Source organism: Ambystoma mexicanum, chromosome 5p (assembly GCF_040938575.1).
Source record: "Ambystoma mexicanum isolate Mex_15411 chromosome 5p, UKY_AmexF1_1, whole genome shotgun sequence".
In the NCBI taxonomy this organism is placed as follows: Eukaryota; Metazoa; Chordata; class Amphibia; order Caudata; family Ambystomatidae; genus Ambystoma; species Ambystoma mexicanum.
The window spans coordinates 1,295,623,429-1,295,645,610 of NC_090930.1; positions in this window are offsets into that span (position 1 = coordinate 1,295,623,429).

Below are 22,182 nucleotides of genomic sequence, written 5' to 3' on the forward strand. Positions count from 1 at the left end.
AAGATTGAAATTGTAGAGGAATGATGCGGCGAGCAGGTGAGTAGGAAAGATGACCGGTTGCTGTCACCCTTTCTAATGTCTCTCTTTGTCCTGCAGGTTTAGGTGCAATGGACGCTGATAAATAAGTGCCCAGGATCGTGCAAGCGCGTATGTACGAAGAAGATGAAGCGCGGTGCACGTAAGTAAAATGACTGCTGTTTGTTTCAAAAGCACGCCTTAATGTCTCTTTTGTCCTTGCAGATCGTGGATGCAGAGAGTGTTGCTAGATGGATGCCGGCGAACGTGGAAGCGCGTAAGTAGAAAGTTTATGGTTGGTTTAGAATGCGCCTTAAAATGTCTCCCTTTGTTTTGCAGATGCCGGCATGCAGCGCTTCTTGAAGTTCAGAACGTGCGGAGCGCAGGTAAGCAATTCAAGAATGGAATGCTTAATCAAGTCCTTTTCTTTGCAGATGTCGATGGGGAGCCGAAGAAAACGGCGGAAGGCTTTGGAAGATGCCGCCGTATTTGGTAAGTAAGAGCGCTGCTCTCGAATTGAATTCTGCTAACCTGTTGTTTTGTCTTGGCAGGTGCAGCTGAGGATCAGATCTCTAGCAGGTAAGGAATTCGTTTTCACAGGAACTGGAGCTGAAGAATCTCAGGAAGACTGGAGCTGACACGGTGAGCGTCCTGCTGCAGATGCAGAATAACGCGAAGCACGTTTCATCAATCGGGTGTGGTTTAAATAGCCTTCTGTAGTGCTTAGGCGTCTTCTTCCACAGCCTCGCCCAGGTAAGAAAAGTGTTCCTGTGTTCTGATTCCAGGGAGTGGCTCCTGCCCCACCCAGACAGGAAAAGTAGTTCCAGGCAGAGAAGGATCAGAAGACCATCGAGCTGGTAAGTAAGCAGCATGGTCTGCTGCCGGTAGGTCCACCCAAGCACTCTTAAGCATTATGAGCCCGGCGCTTCCAGCGCCGGGACCGGTCATCTTTATGAGCCTGGTGCCACTGGCGCCAGGACAAGGTCCAAAAGGTCCCGATAGGGACTGGCTGGTACCCAGGATCAAGGTTATGGGCCTGCTTCCAAGGATGTGAGGCAAGTCCTGACCCCTTGGAAGCAGGGATCATGACACCCAACCCCTGGGCACCCGACAGATTATGATCAAACATGATCAGATCGTCTGCATATAACATTCATGGAATAGGGCAATTCCCAATCTGTGGAAAACCCCTGACTTCTAGCCCATTGTGTTTTGGTTAATCTGCCATGTAAGAGTTGCACAAAAAGGGGGCCAAAGGGCACCACTGCTTAACTCCTCTGTAAATCTGCATCATGGGTGACATGTTGTACTGATCACCCAGCCGTATGTGGGCTTGAGTATTTAACTGCAAGCCCCTAAGAAGACTAAGAAGCGATTCCAGGCACCCACGGTTTCTCATTTTTGCCCATAGATTCTCACGGTTGACTCCATCAAAAGCAGCACGAAAGTCAACAAAAGTGATGTACAGGGTCACCCCGCCCAGCCTGAAGCTCCCTGAGTGAGTATGTCTAAAACCCTCAGGTTATGCATTGTACTGCAGCCAGACCGGAACCCCGTTTGAGTAAAGTGAAAAAGATCAGAGATTGCAGCCCAGCTTTCGAGGGCCCTCAGGGTATATATTGCATTTTATTTCCCTGTTACATCAAGGAGCAATAGCAGGCGGCAATCATCAGGCATAAGTTGTGCCACTTTCTTATAAACTGGGACCAATTTTGACTGCTGCCATGAATATGGTATGGTTTGAGAACTACAGACTTTGTCAAACAAGTGTTTGAGTATGCGTGCCCATCTAACTGGGTTTTCTTTAAGAACCACATTAGCAAGCCTGTTCAGCCCAGGAGCTCATGAGTCTTTAAGGCTTCACATAACCCTTTCAATCTCTTGTTCCTCAAGTCCAAACACCACCCCTTCAGTTGATAACTCATGGGATCTTTGTCTACTTGTACCCCGGCTCTCCCCTGAATGTAATCCATCCATCTGTCTACTTGAATAAGATTCAGGGTTTTCGCTCTCGAGCCACGTCTGGCCCTAGAAAGTTCCACCCAAATACTTCTAGGTTGACCCCTACAAAGCACCAAACATATGTGTTGCCATTGTGAGTTTAAGGTTGAACTTTTCCAGTTACGTAACGAGCAGGCATAGTCCTTTTCAATTTGTTTCATCCTAAGGGCTTTCAAATTAGGCATAATTGCTGCCTGGTGGGTCGACTTAATCTTGCACTGCATCTCACATGTTGTGTCTTTTATAGCTCTAACAAACGTATGTGAGTGTTTAATGCATCTAAAGTTAGGTTGCGCCACCCAGCAGCCCGTTTCTCCTGCCATGTCCTTTATCCATGACTTAATTTGATTCGGCCCACACTGATCCAGGCTCTCAATTGTTTCCTCTGTGAGATTACTGATCTATTTACCCACCCTCTGAATTTGTCTAATAGCCCACTGGATATGGTTACCACTTTAGTTTGTTGTTATAACAGCAGCTTACTGGAGCTTCACACAAGGGTTCTCAATATTAAGGGTAATGACCAAAATATTGTGATCACTTTGGTCGTTGTGAATCACCTTAAGCTCTGTAGTAGACATTAGACATTGATTATTTCCAAAATAGTAGTCCTATGTCGATTGACCATGGTTCCCGTTCCACGTGTACTTCCCCGGAATATCGCCATTTGTCCGGCCATAAAGCATTGTCAGATATGTAGGATTATTTAGCGTGTTTTTGGAGTGCAGCACCACTGCATGGGATCAATGTATTGCTATAATGCGGTACAGCAAGCCATGTGTTGCCGGTGTAACATATGGATATGTAAATGAAGACAGGCTACTCAGTCAAAAAACACATCATTTTTTTCACTGTTAGAAATGCACCATTTGTTTTTCCTCACCTGAAATGCCTCTGTTGCAGGAGACACATTAGAGGATTGATGAACTAATATAATTAACAGTACTAACATGATTATAACTTATTAATATCATAATGTGTTCTCCAAGTGCAAAGTGAGGCAGGCTGAAACTCATTTTAAACGGACATTCAGAATTTTTTTTTCCTTTCTCTTTCTCTCTGCTTTCAGGAAACAAAACTCGAATAAGCAGGAAATTAGTGGATACAGTTTCTTACTGAAAAGTGAGCTATTGTTTGAAGAAGGAGGGTATGACATAGTGGATTCTTATTGGGCAGGCATCACGTTAGGGGCTGTAACAGAGGTCTCTTGAAGCAGCCCGGGGAGAAAGAAAGGCAGTGGACATTTTGCACAGCTTCGGTGAGGACTTGGGGGAGTTGCTGTGGGGCTGCCTGATTGAGGGGCGTCATTCCAGTGTACTGCTGACCTTCACAGGCTGGAGATTCCAGTCAATTGGCACCGGCTTGAGGACCAAAGAGTGCAGATTGGAACTGCATGTCCTCGCCGGGTGCTATAAAAGGAAGCCCCGAGCCATTTAAAGAAAGTGACCTGTCCAGAGAGTTTGCATGCTGAACTGCTACAATTTTGCTGGTAATTATCTTACACGAAGCAAGAATGCGGTGTGTGAATGAAAGCTATTTCAGTCAAGCAGCGTAGCGATAGCTGCATTCTAATGTTGCCATTCAGAACTGCAAGTCAACTGATGCACTGTTCTTTTTATTGCTGCAAAGAATCTAATGAAATGCCATGTATTTTGCAATTGCTTCTCTTATGTTTATTCTAGAAAAGACTGCCTCACAAAACTGGTAATGTATGATTTTTTAAATGAAACTGATGTAAATCACAATCTGTGTAAAGGCTTCTGTTTGCTTCTGTTTTTCTCTGGTGCAGTTAGCACATATCGCCTGACAAAAGGGGAGGTTATTAGGTAATATATGCCAAGCATCCCATGTGGAAAAAGTTATGTTATGAGTAATTATAAATAGCTGTGTGCGTGGTTCCACTCAGTGTATATGTGTGTGTGACTTCTGAGTGGAACACAATCTGATAGTCTGCTGGACGTACATGAGTCAGCAGAGAGAGAGGCCTCTGGAAATAGTTTCGCTAATGTAGATACATTAGTGATTATACCACATGTTATTGTGAATACTTTGTGGAAGCATAGCTCACTGGGGTAGATAAATCAGTGATAACAGCCATAAGTGGCACTCCATATGAAAATGCGGTGTTCTTGAATAATGTAGAAGCCTGAGGCCTCTTGAGATCACAAGAACAGTCTAAACAAAAGAAAGGGGTTTTGTATGTTGGGGCCACAAATAAAACAAAGAAATTATGTTCATCACTATACCACAACAAAATGCATACCAACTAAATGTATCTGTTACTGAAATAATGCATAGCCACAATACCACTATAATACCAAACCCAATCTGAATGAAAGGAGTGATTATTTCTAAATTACTTTTATTCTTGGTGGTAAGAAAATACTGCTAGGCCTCAAATCTACAAAAAATACCCTACAAGTCCCATAGTCTCAAGAACTTGATCCATCTGTTGCCCCTGGCATTCCCCCCCCCTCTTGTACCATAATACTCTGCTTAACTATGTTTTCACTTTGGGCAGAGGGTAATTTGTCCTTGCACTTTGCATTTAAGCCTCCTCCCAAAATGGCACAATGCACGCCACAGGCTCTTTTATTCACAGAAAATACTTCTGTAAGCTGTTCAAACAGCATGCTAGTAGAGCTCGAACCTGGAAAAGCATAGATGTTAATGAGGAGCATCTTCCACTTGCCATCTGGTGTATTAGACCCCAGTTCTACCACCAACACATTTGCCCCTGTGTCATCAGGGTCACTCTATGCATGCAGATGTTATATCTCACTCCAATTATTAGCCCCTCAAAAGGTCTGGCCCTTTAATCGTGTGAACTTGGTAAATAGTATAACCATCCACTAATAGGGCACAGTCCAGCCAAGTCTCCTGCAACATAAAAATGTCAAACTCCAACCCATCTTTACCCAAAAGATGACTGAGCCCCCTGGTGCTCCAACTTATGGGCTCAGTTTAATACAATCAGTTTGACCTCCTGGGGAACTATTTTAGGTGGGAGCATAGCCCCTTGGATGGCTTCAAAACCTGTTGACCAGTGCCCCAGCAACAGACCTCTACCTGTCTGGTTTTCTAGCCCATCAAAAACCTCCCTGGTTTTCCTTACAATAGAAGAACCCTCACTGGAGGGTTCAACATACCTGGAGTGAGTACTTAGCTCATTACACGTGATGAATTTCAACCCCATGGTCAGTAGGACCCCAGCATTTGCACACAACAATGTCACTGTACTTGAGGCAACAAATCTAATCAGGACTCAATTCGTCGTTTCAGTTGTGCCATATCAGAGGAAATGATAGATGATAACCAAGAAGTGTTAGCCCATAGGCGAAGGAGCATAGATCTCTTCATGAAAGGGGTTCTGTCTGTGGGGTGCACTTCTTCCAATTTGAATTACCCGGTTTGATGGGACGTGTCACCCTATTTCCCGTAGACATACAAAAGTGCAACATCTTGGAGGAGTGCTGCCCCCAGAATACTTTCTGCCCCCCTGCTCCCATTGCCTAAAAGGGGATGAGCCCCCAAAACAGTTTGTTCATGGGGCATATTGGCATCCCTTACGTTAAACCAAATATTCAGAGCCATCCCAGGGAAGAGGTAGGTGGCCGAATTGCTTTCCACCACTTCTTTGGCTATTTTCTTAGCTTTAACTTTCTCCAAAACAGATTGTGTGTACACACGTGGTAGATGTGGGGGAGCTGCACTATTTGGATTAGTCCATTGGTCCAAGGGACCTTTTGGCGTCACTGTGCGCTTAGTCCCATCCTTCAGATTTCTAGTCACTATCTGGCCTGGGGTCCATATTTTCCTACTGCCGCCCTCTTCCACTGGTCCGGAGCGAGCCAAGCAGGGGGGGGGAGAGGCTTTCCTGGTAGCCGTTTGCCGTGTGCCCAGCCTAGGCTCAGTCCGCTTGGGCTAATCATCTACGGAGGGTATAGATTTCTCCACCATGTAGATTTCGGCACATAGAGCTTCCAGTGCATACTTCACGTTCACTGCTGTAATGTTAACTGAGTCCTGCAAATTCCAAGACATGTCTGATGCCTCATCGTCAGCAACCCCAGTGCACCCCCATCCCCGGGTAGGATTCTTTTGTGAAACTAGTTGCTCTTTCTTCGGTACCCTCGATGTTAACCCCCTACCGATATCTGACTGTAAAGCAGGCTGGGTATTCATATTAAGGGCTGACTTTATTTTCAAAAGATTTGTCATTTTCACTTTCACATTGCATTGGTCTGAGGCAATAACAGAATAGAGGGCCATGAAAGGGTCTGATTTGGCCGACAGATCATTGAGGATTGGTAAAAACCTGTCCATTTCCACCATCATAGCCTTCTCCAGCCTTACACTAGGCTGTGTGGGCTCATAATTTGAAACCTCAGTCTCAGGTTAGGGCTGGACGATAGATTTGTAGAGTTCCCCAACTTGTCAGTACAGGGACTGCTCTGCGTATTGCCCCATAAGGTTCTACACAGATTGAGTAGAGACCCATTGTTGTCTAATGACTACAGCGAGAAGGAGAGCAGAGCACATGCATCACCCTGCCCTGGACTGGAATCAGAGCAGGCTTAATGAGAGCTTGTATTTCAGAGGGCCGGGGGCCCTGTTTCTCAGACAGGGGTATGAGGTACCCCCCAGGTGGACCACCGACTGAGTAGAAGTGTTCCTGGTGCCGGAGAAGAATCCATATATCCTTGGTTGGCTGGTGTAGGAGATCCCCTCCTTACCTACCTGGTCCTTCTTCCCCTTTTTTCTCTGTGGAGACTCTCTATGGGCTTAATTAGCTAGGGTGGGGCTCAGTGTCCGCTTCCCTTTCTGCAGGCTTGTACTGCCTAAGTCCGGCCTCCGGACTGGCCTGACCTTCATGGTGGATAGTATTGTCCAAGTGAAAAATAGAAGCGGCAGGGCTCAACAAATTAGGAGAAAAACACAGCCTCAGCGCAGCGACTTCGAGTTTACTTTGTGCCAAATAGGTGGACTATATCATGGAAGAGGGAACAGTTCCTCAAGACCGGAGGGCATCTAGGCCAATTAACCACCTTCACCCGGTAGAGGGAGACAGTAAATTAATCCGGAACCTTTATCTTCAATCACCAACCTCCGTGGCAGATGTATCAGCCACCGCTTGTAGAGTCGTAGGCAAAGGAAATTGGGAGGAAGGGGAAGGGTTCACGGGCCAGCCACCCAAGTGTTATTCACATAGTTCACTGAAACGCACCCCTGGCGGGGATTAGTGAGAGGCTTCCTCACCTGGGGGTTAATGAGGAGGTCCGAGTGCAGGATATAATACTCTCCCGTAAGTGGTAAGCCCCTTCTCATCCAAGTGTCAAACTCAAATCCCTCTCCAGAGCTTCAAAAGCAGGGTTAGCGAAAGTCCAACTACGGACAGGGCAAACTTTCCTGCGTGAGTTTGCCGCACCACTGCACCCAAACACCAAGACACACTCAGCAGCACTCCTCCGCAGCTCCGCCTCGGTGCGTGGTTTTTCAAGCACAGCCTCAATGGAAATTGTAAGAAGACTACAGTCTGCATAGCGTGTCCTCAAAGCACAAGACACACTCAGCAGCACTCCCACTCTGTTATTTAAACTGTGGGTAGGTGGGCCTTGCAGTGCTCAGCTCGAATCATGCTTTGAATACATAAAATAACGTGGTTTGCATCAGTCTGAATCATCGAAAAACCTAAAGTGTTGATTAATAAGAGGTTTCGGACTTGTACTTAAAGGGCCCTTTTTGCATTGCTTGTGGTATGAGTTCAGTTAGATTAGTTGGAACCATGAGCACCTGTGTGTTTTAATCAGGTAAAATGTATACAAATCTGAATACAATCCCAATGCCAGAATAAAACATATAAAACTATTGAGAACCAACACAGAAAGATGATATTTAAAAAATAAATGAATGGCAAACATCAAACTGGCAAAAGTTTGATTCTGTTAACTATCCAACGCTACTTGAATCGAATTTGAATAGTCAAACAGCGTTTTTGCTTCAGCTCTAAGCGTTTGACCCAATGCTACATATTCAAAACCCCGATATTTAGAAAGGATGGCAGGAGATTCAAACCACCTATTGACACTCTAAATTATACTTATTTTTGTATTTGTTTATGCAGTTTTATAAAGTGCCATGCCTTGGGGTATTTAAGACTGCTACCCAATGGAGGGAAGAACAAGTGAACGCTCCTGGTAAAGTGGTTGAAGGGGAGATGTTCTGAAAACCAAAAACAAATGTTTAGAAGTTTAATGGACAGTCGTGAGGCACATGTGCAAGTCAAGGATTACATATTTTCATGCTTCGCAGGTGATGAATCAGTATAAGGAGAATAACGAGGAGGGGTATTTCTTGGGAAAGTGTGAGAGAAAGGATAAGTAGACAGCGTTTTTGGCATACGAAGAATGGGGAAAATGGAAAAGGCGGGCAGTTAAGACAGCTGCATTTCTGGGTAAGGAGGCAGGTTGGGAAATGCTAGGAGAGAATATCATCCATGGGAGGGGGCGAGGGCAGACAGTGAAGCTATATTCATTCATTAGTAAGGAATCTAGGTGAACAATGAGGGATGAAATTATTAGCAAACAATGTAGAGCAGCAGGGTAGAGGGAGTGGACATTCTGGGGGCTAGGAGTAATTGGTGGAGAAGAAGTGGTAAGAGAAAGGTGGGATGTGGTCTTGACAGCATATTGTATATAAGGTTAAGGTCAGAAAAGGAGTCTAGCACTAAAACCAAAAGCATTCAGAGGATACAGGTAAACGAAGAAGACCATTAGCTGTGGCTGTAACCCACCAGGAGCAAAATAGATGTTCAAAAGAATGCCATTAGAATAAGAAGAGGAGCCATGTACGAATACGTATTGACTGATTTAAATAAACGTAATTTTTTTTATTTTTTTTTCAATTGGACAAACCACATTAAAAAACGCTTTGTAAATCAGGCCTATATGTACAATATAGCAACCCCATAGAGGGTGTAGTTAAGGTCATTGAAGCCTGTGAGGTTGCTCAATGGCAGAAAGTACAGCTGAAGTCTTCCATGTAAAGCAGAGGGTCTGTGGGGAAATTGATACTGGAACAATGGTGAATTTAACACTCGAAAAAAAAAACGAAAAAAACAAACTGTTTTTACTTGGTTAATGTGTCCAGGCAAAATAAATCCTCCTACGAGTCATATGAGGGTCTGGTCAATAAAGTTATTCAATTCATTGGCTGAGAGCAAAGAGGGGATGCTATTCAATAATACAGAATGACATAGCACATTTATAACGCATGGCGAGACCAGATCAGAGAGACTTTATAAAAGTGGAGCTTGTGAGGGAGCGATTGATAGAAGGTGTACTGTCAATGGAACATAGGACCTTGCCACCTGTGGGTCTCTAAATTGAAATAAGAATGAGCCCACTGACCCTCCAAGTGAAGCGGGCAGATGGACCATGTAAGTCCTATGACAAGCAGAGGGAACAATCACATGGCCCCCTGCCCGCTCCCTGCTGGCTGGCTTATCAAGTGAACTGAACTGTATGGAGCAATTAGGTTTCCGGCATCAACTACCGAGAAACTAGCGGTGGTGGTAAACCAAGTCCAACAGGGTTATTATGGCCCGATTCAATGGGCCCTAGCCCACCAACCCAGTAGCTGTCAAACTGATGATTAGCCAAGACTGCCTGCTGCCAAACGGCCCCCGTCTTGGAGGGATTTGCAGGCAATAGGCTGGAAGGACAATTGGGCTGACGAGGCCCGGACCCCACTCCTGAGGACCACTTCCCAGCATCAGAAAGGGATAGGATTTTTCTGAGGAGCACTAGTACATCAGGATTAAACTTAGGTCCGGGGACAGGGGTGTGTATGCTGTCCTGGAACATAGCAGGTGTGAGCAAGTACCTAACAGATGAGTACTGGCTAGAATGAATATACATGTTTGGAATCATAAGCTAACAAGAAACATGGGTCATTAACCCACCCCGCCATTTACAGGGATATGCTGCCTTTGCAATCCCGGCTTCTGCATAGGTAACCACATGAGCCTCTTCGATTATGTTCTGGTTAACCTTGAAGCATGGGTTCTGATAAAGAGCTGATAAAGAGCTTCACCATTCTCCAACGCACTCAGAGTGACCACTTTCCTCTGAGCATCACAGTAGAAGGTTCTTTTTTTGGGCCAAACAGGAGAATATCTCCAGTTTGAATGTGGCTTTCACATTCACAGTGAATGCTAGACGTACCATAAAATGGCCGAAGCTGGACCTTGATGTTCTGTTGTCACAGGTCTATGATCACTTACTCCCTGCTTTGGAAGCTTGTTTTGTGCTAGGCAGAGGTATTGGATGCTCAGGTGAAACTCCATAATAGTCTATGTGGATTCTTCACAAAATCACACAATGAGGTCACCCATCATGCAGAGGGAATGGTACCCTGGTATGATGGGGACTGTCAGGGCGCAAAGAGCTGCCTGATTCTCCAGGCCAAAAGAGTATAACACGATGGGGTGGGCGCATTATGAGAGGCCAGAAATAACTACTGTAGGATCATGAAAAATAAGGAAACAGCATTTGAAGGGAGGTATGGGATTCCCTAATGGCTGCTATTAAAACAGGGGACAACTGCAAGTACTGGCCAAAAATGAGCACGGGCCGCTGGGAGAATTGCAACCCCAGCAAGGGATGCTTCTCTGCAGAAACATGGGCAAACCACTTTACAGATCTTTACCATGAAACCAGGCAATTTGTGATATTAGCTAATCTAGAGCTGGGTCGTGAACAGGTAGCGTGGACAATTGGGCATTCCCCTTCATGTTCTCAGTAGAGGAAATTAGGTTGTCTTTATGTAGCCAAAAGTGTGGAAAAGTGCCAGGCCCAGGTAGGGTCCCAGTTGATCTCTATGCTTTCGGAGTCTAATATTTGGAACCCATGTTTCCATAAGTTGTGCAATGCAGCGTTACCACACAGGGTTGTCCCTTCCACATGGACACACGGAGAACTAGTACCCATTTTTAAAAAGGGGTGTATGTACCAACCAATGAACTACAGGCCCATTTCTGTATTAGGGTCAGGGGGCAAGGTATTTTCAAGGGTTGTTCTTGGACATCTAGAAGCATGGCTAGAGCAGCAGGAAATCCCAAACCATCTACAAGCTGGCTTTCACACTGCTACCTCCACAGTTGATCAGAGTTTAAGGCTTCAACTCCTTTGTGGAAAATATTTACAGCTTGAGAAGATGCGTATCTATGCAGTTTTTACAGATCTGTGAACGGCATTCAATACTTTATGGAGTACTTTATAGACTTGCGATGATGTCACCCTTGCTGAAAGCCATTTAATCCTTGTACGCAGAAAATAAGGCGTTAATAAGGTGGGGCAACGATGGCAGCATAGCAGAGGAAGTGGACATAGAAATGGGTGCATGCCAGGGCTAGATCCTCATGCCCAAACTATTCAGTGTGTACATTAATGGAGTGATTGAAATGCTGATGGCAAATACGCTAGGTGCACCTACATTGGCCCGGGGCAATATACCAATACTAATGTTTGCGGACAACGCTGTGATTCTCTCTTTGACCCAGAGAGGCTTCAAAACGCAACTGAGGGTTTTCACAGAGTGCTGCGATGCAAATGGGTTGTTTATTAATTCCACCAAAACAAAGTCAATGATATTTAGTAACTACAGGCAGAGAAACAGGGGAATGTTTATTGTTGAGTTAATTCCTATGATTACCTGGGCATGAAGGTGACTGAGGACTGCAAACAGCAGGTACAACTCTAGCTCGGCACAGTGGGACACTAACAAGATTCACAGAGGAGCATGGCCATGGGGCGATTAAAGTCTTGCTTGAGGCATACAAGTCACAGGCAAGGCAAGGTGCCCATTATGGCACCGAACTCTATGGGCACGGAAACTGTGACAAGTTTTCAGTTATTGAAAATCCATTTCTTAAGAACTTGCTGGGACTACCCAAAACTATGCCTAATCTCCCAATCTTCCTCGATACTAATATGCAAAGTATACGACGTATTTGCAGAGCTAGACCAGTTTATTACTGAGTGAAAGTCTGGACCACAGGTCATTTGGGGAAGTATAGAGAAGCCATTAGAAATATAATGGGACATGAAGGAGGCTAATTTCTCCCCTGGCTTCTACACATCAGGAGAGAGCTGAGTCACATTGGACTAATTGAATATCGGCATAGTCCCATTGGCAGCATGGATGCCAGGGTTAACAGGGACGTCATTTAGGGGTCGCCAGAGGTCGCAACTGCGACCTCTGAGGTCTCCCTTGCAACCTCTGTGATCTCCCTTGCGACCTCTAAAAAAAAGGAAGAAAAAATATATATATTTTTTTTGGTAATTCAAGCTCTTGGGCTGTGACCAGTACCATGTGACTCGTGGCTGGCTTTCTTGTTCAAGCCCCTTACAAAAAAAGAAGACAAATAAGAACAGGAGTGCCACAAGGGTAACACTTTCAGCAGTGACCCTAAATATGAAAGAATAGGAATACCAAATAATATGTCTTTCTGGAATTCTATACAATAATTGCTAGATTCATTAAAGGTTTATTTCAGGCACACTGCAGGGGGTGAGTCACTGATTTAGTCTATTCTTAAACACCTCAACTCATCCTTTCATCCTTCTGAGGTCGATAAACGAGTACCAACACAGGTTGGGTGATATTGGGTGTATTTTTTTTTCTACATAAAGCGCTTAAGCGTAATTGCTTTATAATAACACATCATTATCATTTGGTCATGGACATCTGCTTGAATTCACAGTAATTTGGTAATATGGGCCTACACAGACTAATCTTAATGATACATATGGCGATCCATTCTTGTATGAAATGTACATCACATTATAGTGATATCGTAACCATATTTATTGTAGTTTACAATGCTATGTGATGCCACTTCCTATTTTGTCAACGGGTGAAAGGTCGTGTTCCATCGCTTCCCGCGATATTACATTGGGGTGGGGTCAAATGACATCACTTCCTGTTATGTCATCAGGGGTCAAGGGTCGTGTGATGTCACTTCCGCTACCCCTGGCATTTTGGTGAGATGACGTCCCTGAGTAGTAAGAGAGTGATAATGTCCACCTATGCTAAGTGAAATGAAGCTGAAATACATGAGAAAGTGAAGCGTCCAGGCTTAATGACCAGATTCTGGGGCATTAAGCAAACCTTCGGAAATGAGACAGATCTAGATGAAGTGTCTCGAAATTTGCGAGAGCTTTATGGATGAAGTTGCGTCTTGACATATTGCTGATGGCTGCACTTTGCAGCAAGTGGAATCCTAACACCAGCCCAATGTGTCCGTTTATCGGACGGAGATGGGAACTGGCATCCATTTCGTTCTCAAATGCCTGGGTTATCTAGACTTAAGAAAAAAAGTACCTAAATCCCCTGTGTAGAGAGGGCTAGATAAGAACTACAAGGCAAACCCTGCGGCTATGCTGTCTCCCCATAGGCACCTTGGCAGTACACTCTTCTGCTGACTACCTAACCCCGACATGGAGAAGAAATCAGGCTATGTTATCTCACAAAGCACTTTAGCAATGTCACTAATGCAGCTGATCATTGCATTTGCACTTTGAAACATCCCTTTCTTTTTAGATATGCAAGGAAAGCATACTAATATTAATGACATTGCATATTGATTTTAGAGTTGTTTTAACATCCTTTTAAGCACTAGTTGTGTGATGTTGTTTTGAATATGAAATGTTGTGTTTTGTGCTTTTATGGTACTGGTTATCGGAATAACGTGCACTGAGATTTTGTTAGATTACTCTCCAATGCTATGGATTATAAATATTACACAACTGCGAGAGGCTTTACCTAAATTGTTCAAGTGTATTAAAGCTGGAAAACACATGCACTGGCAGTGTGCAAGGTGAACAAGGATCAGGTTTCATTTCCCCAACTATTTGCGGTGAAGAAAGCAGAAAATAGTTGCCATATTTGGGATATTTAATGCAAGAATTCTGCATTGCCATTGCCTGGTCAACCAAAAAGGGGACTATGGCAGAATATACACTTAAAGATTTGATCGGGCAAGAAGTTTTGTTTAAAAAAAAAAAAATCTTTTGATGTTCTTTTTCAGCATTTTCAGTAACAGCATCATTGGGGGCCACAGACGGAATCAATGATATACATGAACTTTATGCGTACAGCAGAGACTTGTTTGAAAATATGTCCGGCTCAATCTTGCACGAATACATGTGTCTGTAAGAAGGAGACAGAGGAGCAATGCATTCTATTAAAGCATCTTTAACAAGCTTTAACTTGGGACCAACACAGAGTAAGCAGAAGCAGAACAAAAACCCATTACAGATTCCTATGGTATGCATCATATGGTCATGTGATGGGCCTCACCTCTGGAAGTCACATCATCCACAGCTTTCTGCTCACTGAAGCCTCCCAGCGGCACTGCCATGGCAAACATAGATGTCAACCTTTATCAAGGTAGGCTCATATGCGAACGAGGAACATCATGCATTCTCTGGTTGCAATTCACCAATTCTGCTCTGACCAGAAGAGCATTTGGATAGGGTGATGCTGAATATCTGCAGAGCTAATGAGAAACTATTCATTGTGATGAAATGAAATAAATAAAAAAAATATTTTTTCATATCAGATCACACTGTAGTCTTGTTAATTCAGAAGAGCATGTGATTAGGGTGATGCTGAACATCTGCAGAGCTAAGGAGATCCAAGAGGGCAGCTTGATGGGGTCAGCAGAGCCTGTGTAGACTACAGAGGATTTTAGCAAACAGAGGTGCCCCGGTGAAGTAGGAAACAAGTTGTGGATTGCAATGCAGAGGGTGGTTCTTACCCTTGGGCACACATCAGGAAGCCCTTTTGGTACTATGGGCATTGCCAAGCTTGAATGTGCACAGAAGGGCACATGGGTAGAGTGATGGCATGGAAGAAGAGCTTCCAAGCCTTGTCCAGAAGAGGTGAATGCCAGCACAATAGTGCAAGCAGTATTTTATAACTGGAAGAAGGAGGGACTCTAGTGGACAGTGGAGTATCCCCCACTCAAAAAATGGTAAGGCCTGCCAGTATTAAATACTGTTGGGCACGGGTTATACAATGGTGCTGGGTGGTCCCTCACACCCCCGCCTTTACCTCCTTGCTTTAAAGAAATCTAAACTGAGAAACAAGATGTATGAGACGGTCTACAGCTTTCCCCACTCACTTGTACATAACTCAAGGTGTGTCTTAACGTTGTGAGGTGCTTTCCTAAGTTCGCAGAGTTTCTGTAGTTGGAACAGCAAACAATATCTGTGAGCTACGTATGAAGGATCAGCCAGGTTACGAGATGCGAATAAGAGTCCGAGGCCGAGACTGAGGCTGAGACTGGCTAGAGGACGGTGGAGGACAATGGAAATCCATTGTGGACCGTAGAGAATTGGCCAGTGTTTGCGTAGAACGTACAGTTCATTCCACTGGCATTGTTCCCAGACCACCAGCTCTGTTAGCCCCTGGGGAAGCTGCTCTTGTGGATGTAGGAGGAAGGGCCAAACCTCAACTTCAGTTGCTCATGTGAGTATCGGCTACCTGTGATTGCTGATGGCGGCCTTGTGTCTCTTTTAAATTATACAAGAAGACAATACAACAAGTTCATGCTGCTCTGAGGGTTCCCATATAGGTGCTCATATACACAAGCTCCTATGCATGATTTGCTGGGTGCTTATGAAAATAATGCTGTGCACGTAGACATCTGAGAGTGATGCAGAAAGTGCTATTTGGCCGTCCACGGTAGGTCGCCGGTTGGGGACCTTTAAACCATCTGCACTTTGTATAGGGTATCTCGTAAATATTTCTTAACGGTAGTTGGGCAATGCATGCCAAACATATAAGACAAATCCTACAATGATTTAATTACCAGATGCTTCTTGAGTGTAAATGTGAACACGATATTGTCAGAATCCATGAATGTTAACACTAAAGCTAAAGCTGACTAAACACTACGGTGACTACAAATCTACATATAGAGGCGCAAACCAATATGTTGCTTCTTTTGTCTAGGCACGACCATGTGGCCTGCAATAATCATCAAGATGTATATCTTAATAATAATGCATCTTTTTTGCACTAGGGCAATTTCTGCCCTGGTGCTTTTAATATGTCAAACTGCCCTTGTCATGGTGCAATCGTTTTCTAGTGTGTGCCACTGTTTTTAAAAATAGGGCAAACTTTGCCCTAGTGCTAATATCGTGCAACTTTGCACTTGCCACGGTGCAAAGTTTCTGTAATCTGGCCCCAGGTGGTCGAAACACGTGTTGGCTGTAGACAATGGAATAAACCCCTACTTAGTGAGGGTTGTCAATCCCTGAAGATTCCACATTATAATATTCAGGAAGTCCATCTTTCCTAGAATGTCTGATTTAAATTGGGCTATTGAGTGCCATGCAGGTTATGAGTAGGTTGCAGACTGAGCTTTAATATTGAAAGCTAGTGAGTGTATCATTGCATAAATAAGAAGAGGAACCATATAAATGGGAAAAAGGAGTAAGTGAGGGAAGCGTGTGGTTAGCCATCCCCTTGCAGGAGAATAGCACAGTAGGGCATCCAGGGGGAGGTGGCAAGCATCAGTAATATCAAGACTGTAGGAGCACCATCTCATTGTCAGTGTTAATTGGCAATACAGTAAATAGCCATTGTAAAAATGATCTAGAGTTCAACAGCTATGTGAAGCCAATCCAACTTGCATAATCCCGCTCCCTCATCTAGTGGTGATTTACAAATTTTCATGTCATGTAGGGGCTTCCACCCAAGGGTATTAGATGCACGTTTAGCTGGTGTCAAATATGTCCATCACTTTAGTGTTTATCTATGCTTGAAGCGCATACAGATCTGCATAGAGGAGCAGTCTTGCCAGGATAAGAAGGTTGTATTTTATTCTGAGCCTTCTCATTAGTGGGTACAACGATTGGCACCTTTTCCAAGTAGCAGCATCAGCAGAAATCTTGTTTGATACAAATATTGTGAATGACCCACTTCAATGGTGGCAGTTGTTTTGCTGGTCACATGATATCTGTAACTCAAGTGAATTGGAACAGGTTCTTCTACTTCTTTTGAAAGAATTTCTTTTGAAAGTTTGCACTTTGGTCTTTCACTTTTGGTCAAACTGAATTTCAATCCATTCTTTTGTTTTTAAATGGGGGGTTGATTCGACAAAAAGTGCACGATCAAAGTACAGACTTTCAAAAAAGATATTTTAAAACAAGGGATAGCAGAAAAAAGATAGAAAATTTTACCCATCGTATTCTCTGACCTCGGATTTGACATAAATCCTAGATTGTTTCACTTGCTATTGTCTAACGCCTAAAAGATAGAGTAGACTTAATGTTGCAGTCAAGATGTTTTGGTTAATACTTCCTTTCAAACTCTGATGTGGTTTGACAGTGCAGATGTCTGCTGCACCAACTTATTCAGACCTTCCTTAATGTTCATCATGTCTGCTTGTAGTTTAGTGATGTTACCGTTCAACTAATCATTAAAAAGGCTCAGTGATTCAATCTCAACTATAAGTTGCAAGAGAGAGGACTCTTTGGAAGATTTTGAAAGACATTGTAGAACAGACTTGTATTTGGATCTAGGGATGAGCATGACTAGAATATCCTTCCTCACTGATTTTAGATTGGCCATTCTAGCACTGTGCTTGGATATTTGAGACATTCCCCGCCATGTCACTGTAGCTACCATCCTTCAGTGGTCAGGATTTCAGCTATGGAAGATTCCTGAGCTGATAAAAAATAAATGTGCTGTTATGTGTAGCATGTATGGAGGGGTGTGTTTTTCACACCATGGTTACAAGGTTTATGATCCACAGTTATGCAGTTCTGTTATGACATGGAAGTCGGCATTAATATCGATAGACTAGCACTTTGCTGAATTTACTCAAGCAAGACTACCATAAAAGTAGCCGCTCAGGATACTGTTAATATGCCCTCACTCACACAATATGGACTATCCCTCATGGTACCACTAAATAGCCTATATGCTTCATTCTGATTCCACATATGGCTCTCATGGTCACTGTGATTACATCTAATCAGTCCACTAGCACATTTATGGAATTGCCTTCCATGTTGCGTGTAGGTGCAATCTTATAGTGCTGGGCAGAATTAGCAGCAGTATTGGAAGGGCATCTAAATAATCAGCTGAAACGAAGGACATGACTAAAAGCACCTTCAGTTCTGTAAGGCACCATTACTTAGATGGTGCTGCATTCTCAAAAAGGCTGTGTGCTTCACCATGAAATGGCCACCGATTCCATCCCTGTGTTCCATTGTGGTTCCTTCACATACATACGGTTTTTCTCATGCAATGTCTCATGCTCCCGACAGCCTTTGGAATGTCCTTTTGGGGATTTAGGAAATGCCATGTAAATACATAATATACATTTTAGAGTAGTTGCCTCACAGGACAAGTGTATACCTAACTCCGGTAAATATGAGCAATGGTAGTTGATTTGTACATAATTTTAAATAAAAGGACTGCATTGCCGGGCATGGTCATTGACTCAGGTATCTTTGTGTTAGAAAGTAGTGTGAGTCAAACTTTGCTGCGTACTTATAGTTCTTGAGGGTGGACAGGTACAAATAATTATTTGTCCAATCCCACATCTTCACTTTGTTTTTAAACAATTGGCTAAGGGTATGTGTACTTGTCCCTCGTTTGAAATCTGGGCACCTTCCTATCCACTCATATATCCGGGCCATCATAAGGCCATATCGTGTTTTGCACTTTCTAGTGAGACAACCTTCTGTCTCACTAAGGATGGTAAGTAATTTACATCGGGCTGGGAATTGGCATTAATTTACAATAGGCCCTGTTTCACTATCAAATGCCCTTTGAGGGATAGCAAACCCAGCTCCAGTCTGAGATATTGCATCGGGGTGAAGGGGTTCAGTTTTAATAATCAAGTCAAAGGTGGCCTTCCAGAATGTCCAACAACCTATAGTCGCCCATACAAAGAGATTCCAACCCATACAATATCGCTGGGCAAAAACATTGAGAATAAAGAGTTATGGTTCTGTTGAGGGTGTAACCCACGGTTTTGGCTGAAAATACTCTTATTAAGACCGTCAATTGCCTGGCCTTTATACGTTTAGCCTCTTTGATATCCTTATAGGGCCTATTGGCGCTCACCTCAAGCCCCAGATATCAGTAGGAGCCTACATATTCAATCCTACACAAGCTAGTAGCAAAGTTCATATGCTTTCTTCTTTTTTGATGAAACAGTCATAACCTTGGTCTTCCCAAGGTTTATTGTTTGATCGTTATCTCTGTTTAACCCAACCCCTGGGCACCCGACAGATTATGATCAAACATGATCAGATCGTCTGCATATAACATTCATGGAATAGGGCAATTCCCAATCTGTGGAAAACCCCTGACTTCTAGCCCAATGTGTTTTGGTTAATCTGCCATGAAAGAGTTGTACAAAAAGGGGGCCAAAGGGCACCACTTCTTAACTCCTCTGTAAATCTGCATCACGGGTGACATGTTGTACTGATCACCCAGCCGTATGTGGGCTTGAGTATCTAACTGCAAGCCCCTAAGAAGACTAAGAAGCGATTCCAGGCATCCCCGGTTTCTCATTTTTGCCCATAGCTTCTCACGGTTGACTCCATCAAAAGCAGCACGAAAGTCAACAAAAGTGATGTACAGGGTCACCCCGCCCAGCCTGAAGCTCCCTGAGTGAGTATGTCTAAAACCCTCAGGTTATGCATTGTACTGCAGCCAGACCGGAACCCCGTTTGAGTAAAGTGAAAAAGATCAGAGATTGCAGCCCAGCTTTCGAGGGCCCTCAGGGTAAATATTGCATTTTATTTCCCTGTTACATCAAGGAGCAATAGCAGGCGGCAATTATCAGGCATAAGTTGTGCCACGTTCTTATAAACTGGGACCAATTTTGACTGCTGCCAAGAATATGGTATGGTTTGAGAACTACAGACTTTGTCAAACAAGTGTTTGAGTATACGTGCCCATCTAACTGGGTTTTCTTTAAGAACCACATTAGCAAGCCTGTTCAGCCCAGGAGCTCATGAGTCTTTAAGGCTTCACATAACCCTTTCAATCTCTTGTTCCTGAAGTCCAAACACCACCCCTTCAGTTGATAACTCATGGGATCTTTGTCTACGTGTACCCCGGCTCTCCCCTGAATGTAATCCATCCATCTGTCTACTTGAATAAGATTCAGGGTTTTCGCTCTCGAGCCATGTCTGGCCCTAGAAAGTTCCACCCAAATACTTCTAGGTTGACCCCTACAAAGCACCAAACATATGTGTTGCCATTGTGAGTTTAAGGTTGAACTTTTCCAGTTACGTAACGAGCAGGCATAGTCCTTTTCAATTTGTTTCATCCTAAGGGCTTTCACATTAGGCATAATTGCTGCCTGGTGGGTCGACTTAATCTTGCACTGCATCTCACATGTTGTGTCTTTTATAGCTCTAACAAACGTATGTGAGTGTTTAATGCATCTAAAGTTAGGTTGCGCCACCCAGCAGCCCGTTTCTCCTGCCATGTCCTTTATCCATGACTTAATTTGATTCGGCCCACACTGATCCAGGCTCTCAATTGTTTCCTCTGTGAGATTACTGATCTATTTACCCACCCTCTGAATTTGTCTAGTAGCCCACTGGATATGGTTACCACTTTAGTTTGTTGTTATAACAGCAGCTTACTGGAGCTTCACACAAGGGTTCTCAATATTAAGGGTAATGACCAAAATATTGTGATCACTTTGGTCGTTGTGAATCACCTTAAGCTCTGTAGTAGACATTAGACATTGATTATTTCCAAAATAGTAGTCCTATGTCGATTGACCATGGTTCCCGTTCCACGTGTACTTCCCCGGAATATCGCCATTTATCCGGCCATAAAGCATTGTCAGATATGTAGGATTATTTAGCGTGTTTTTGGAGTGCAGCACCACTGCATGGGATCAATGTATTGCTATAATGCAGTACAGCAAGCCATGTGTTGCCGGTGTAACATATGGATATGTAAATGAAGACAGGCTACTCAGTCAAAAAACACATCATTTTTTTCACTGTTAGAAATGCACCATTTCTTTTTCCTCACCTGAAATGCCTCTGTTGCAGGAGACACATTAGAGAATTAATGAACTAATATAATTAACAGTACTAACATGATTATAACTTATTAATATCATAATGTGTTCTCCAAGTGCAAAGTGAGGCAGGCTGAAACTCATTTTAAACGGACATTCAGAATTTTTTTTTCCTTTCTCTTTCTCTCTGCTTTCAGGAAACAAAACTCGAATAAGCAGGAAATTAGTGGATAAAGTTTCTTACTGAAAAGTGAGCTATTGTTTGAAGAAGGAGGGTATGACATAGTGGATTCTTATTGGGCAGGCATCACGTTAGGGGCTGTAGCAGAGGTCTCTTGAAGCAGCCCGGGGAGAAAGAAAGGCAGTGGACATTTTGCACAGCTTCGGTGAGGACTTGGAGGGAGTTGCTGTGGGGCTGCCTGATTGAGGGGCGTCATTCCAGTGTACTGCTGACCTTCACAGGCTGGAGATTCCAGTCAATTGGCACCGGCTTGAGGACCAAAGAGTGCAGATTGGAACTGCATGTCCTCGCCGGGTGCTCTAAAAGGAAGCCCCGAGCCATTATAAGAAAGTGACCTGTCCAGAGAGTTTGCATGCTGAACTGCTACAATTTTGCTGGTAATTATCTTACACGAAGCAAGAATGCGGTGTGTGAATGAAAGCTATTTCAGTCAAGCAGCGTAGCGATAGCTGCATTCTAATGTTGTCATTAAGAACTGCAAGTCAACTGATGCACTGTTCTTTTTATTGCTGCAAAGAATCTAATGAAATGCCATGTATTTTGCAATTGCTTCTCTTATGTTTATTCTAGAAAAGACTGCCTCACAAAACTGGTAATGTATGATTTTTTAAATGAAACTGATGTAAATCACAATCTGTGTAAAGGCTTCTGTTTGCTTCTGTTTTTCTCTGGTGCAGTTAGCACATATCGCCTGACAAAAGGGGAGGTTATTAGGTAATATATGCCAAGCATCCCATGTGGAAAAAGTTATGTTATGAGTAATTATAAATAGCTGTTTGCGTGGTTCCACTCAGTGTATATGTGTGTGTGACTTCTGAGTGGAACACAATCTGATAGTCTGCTGGAC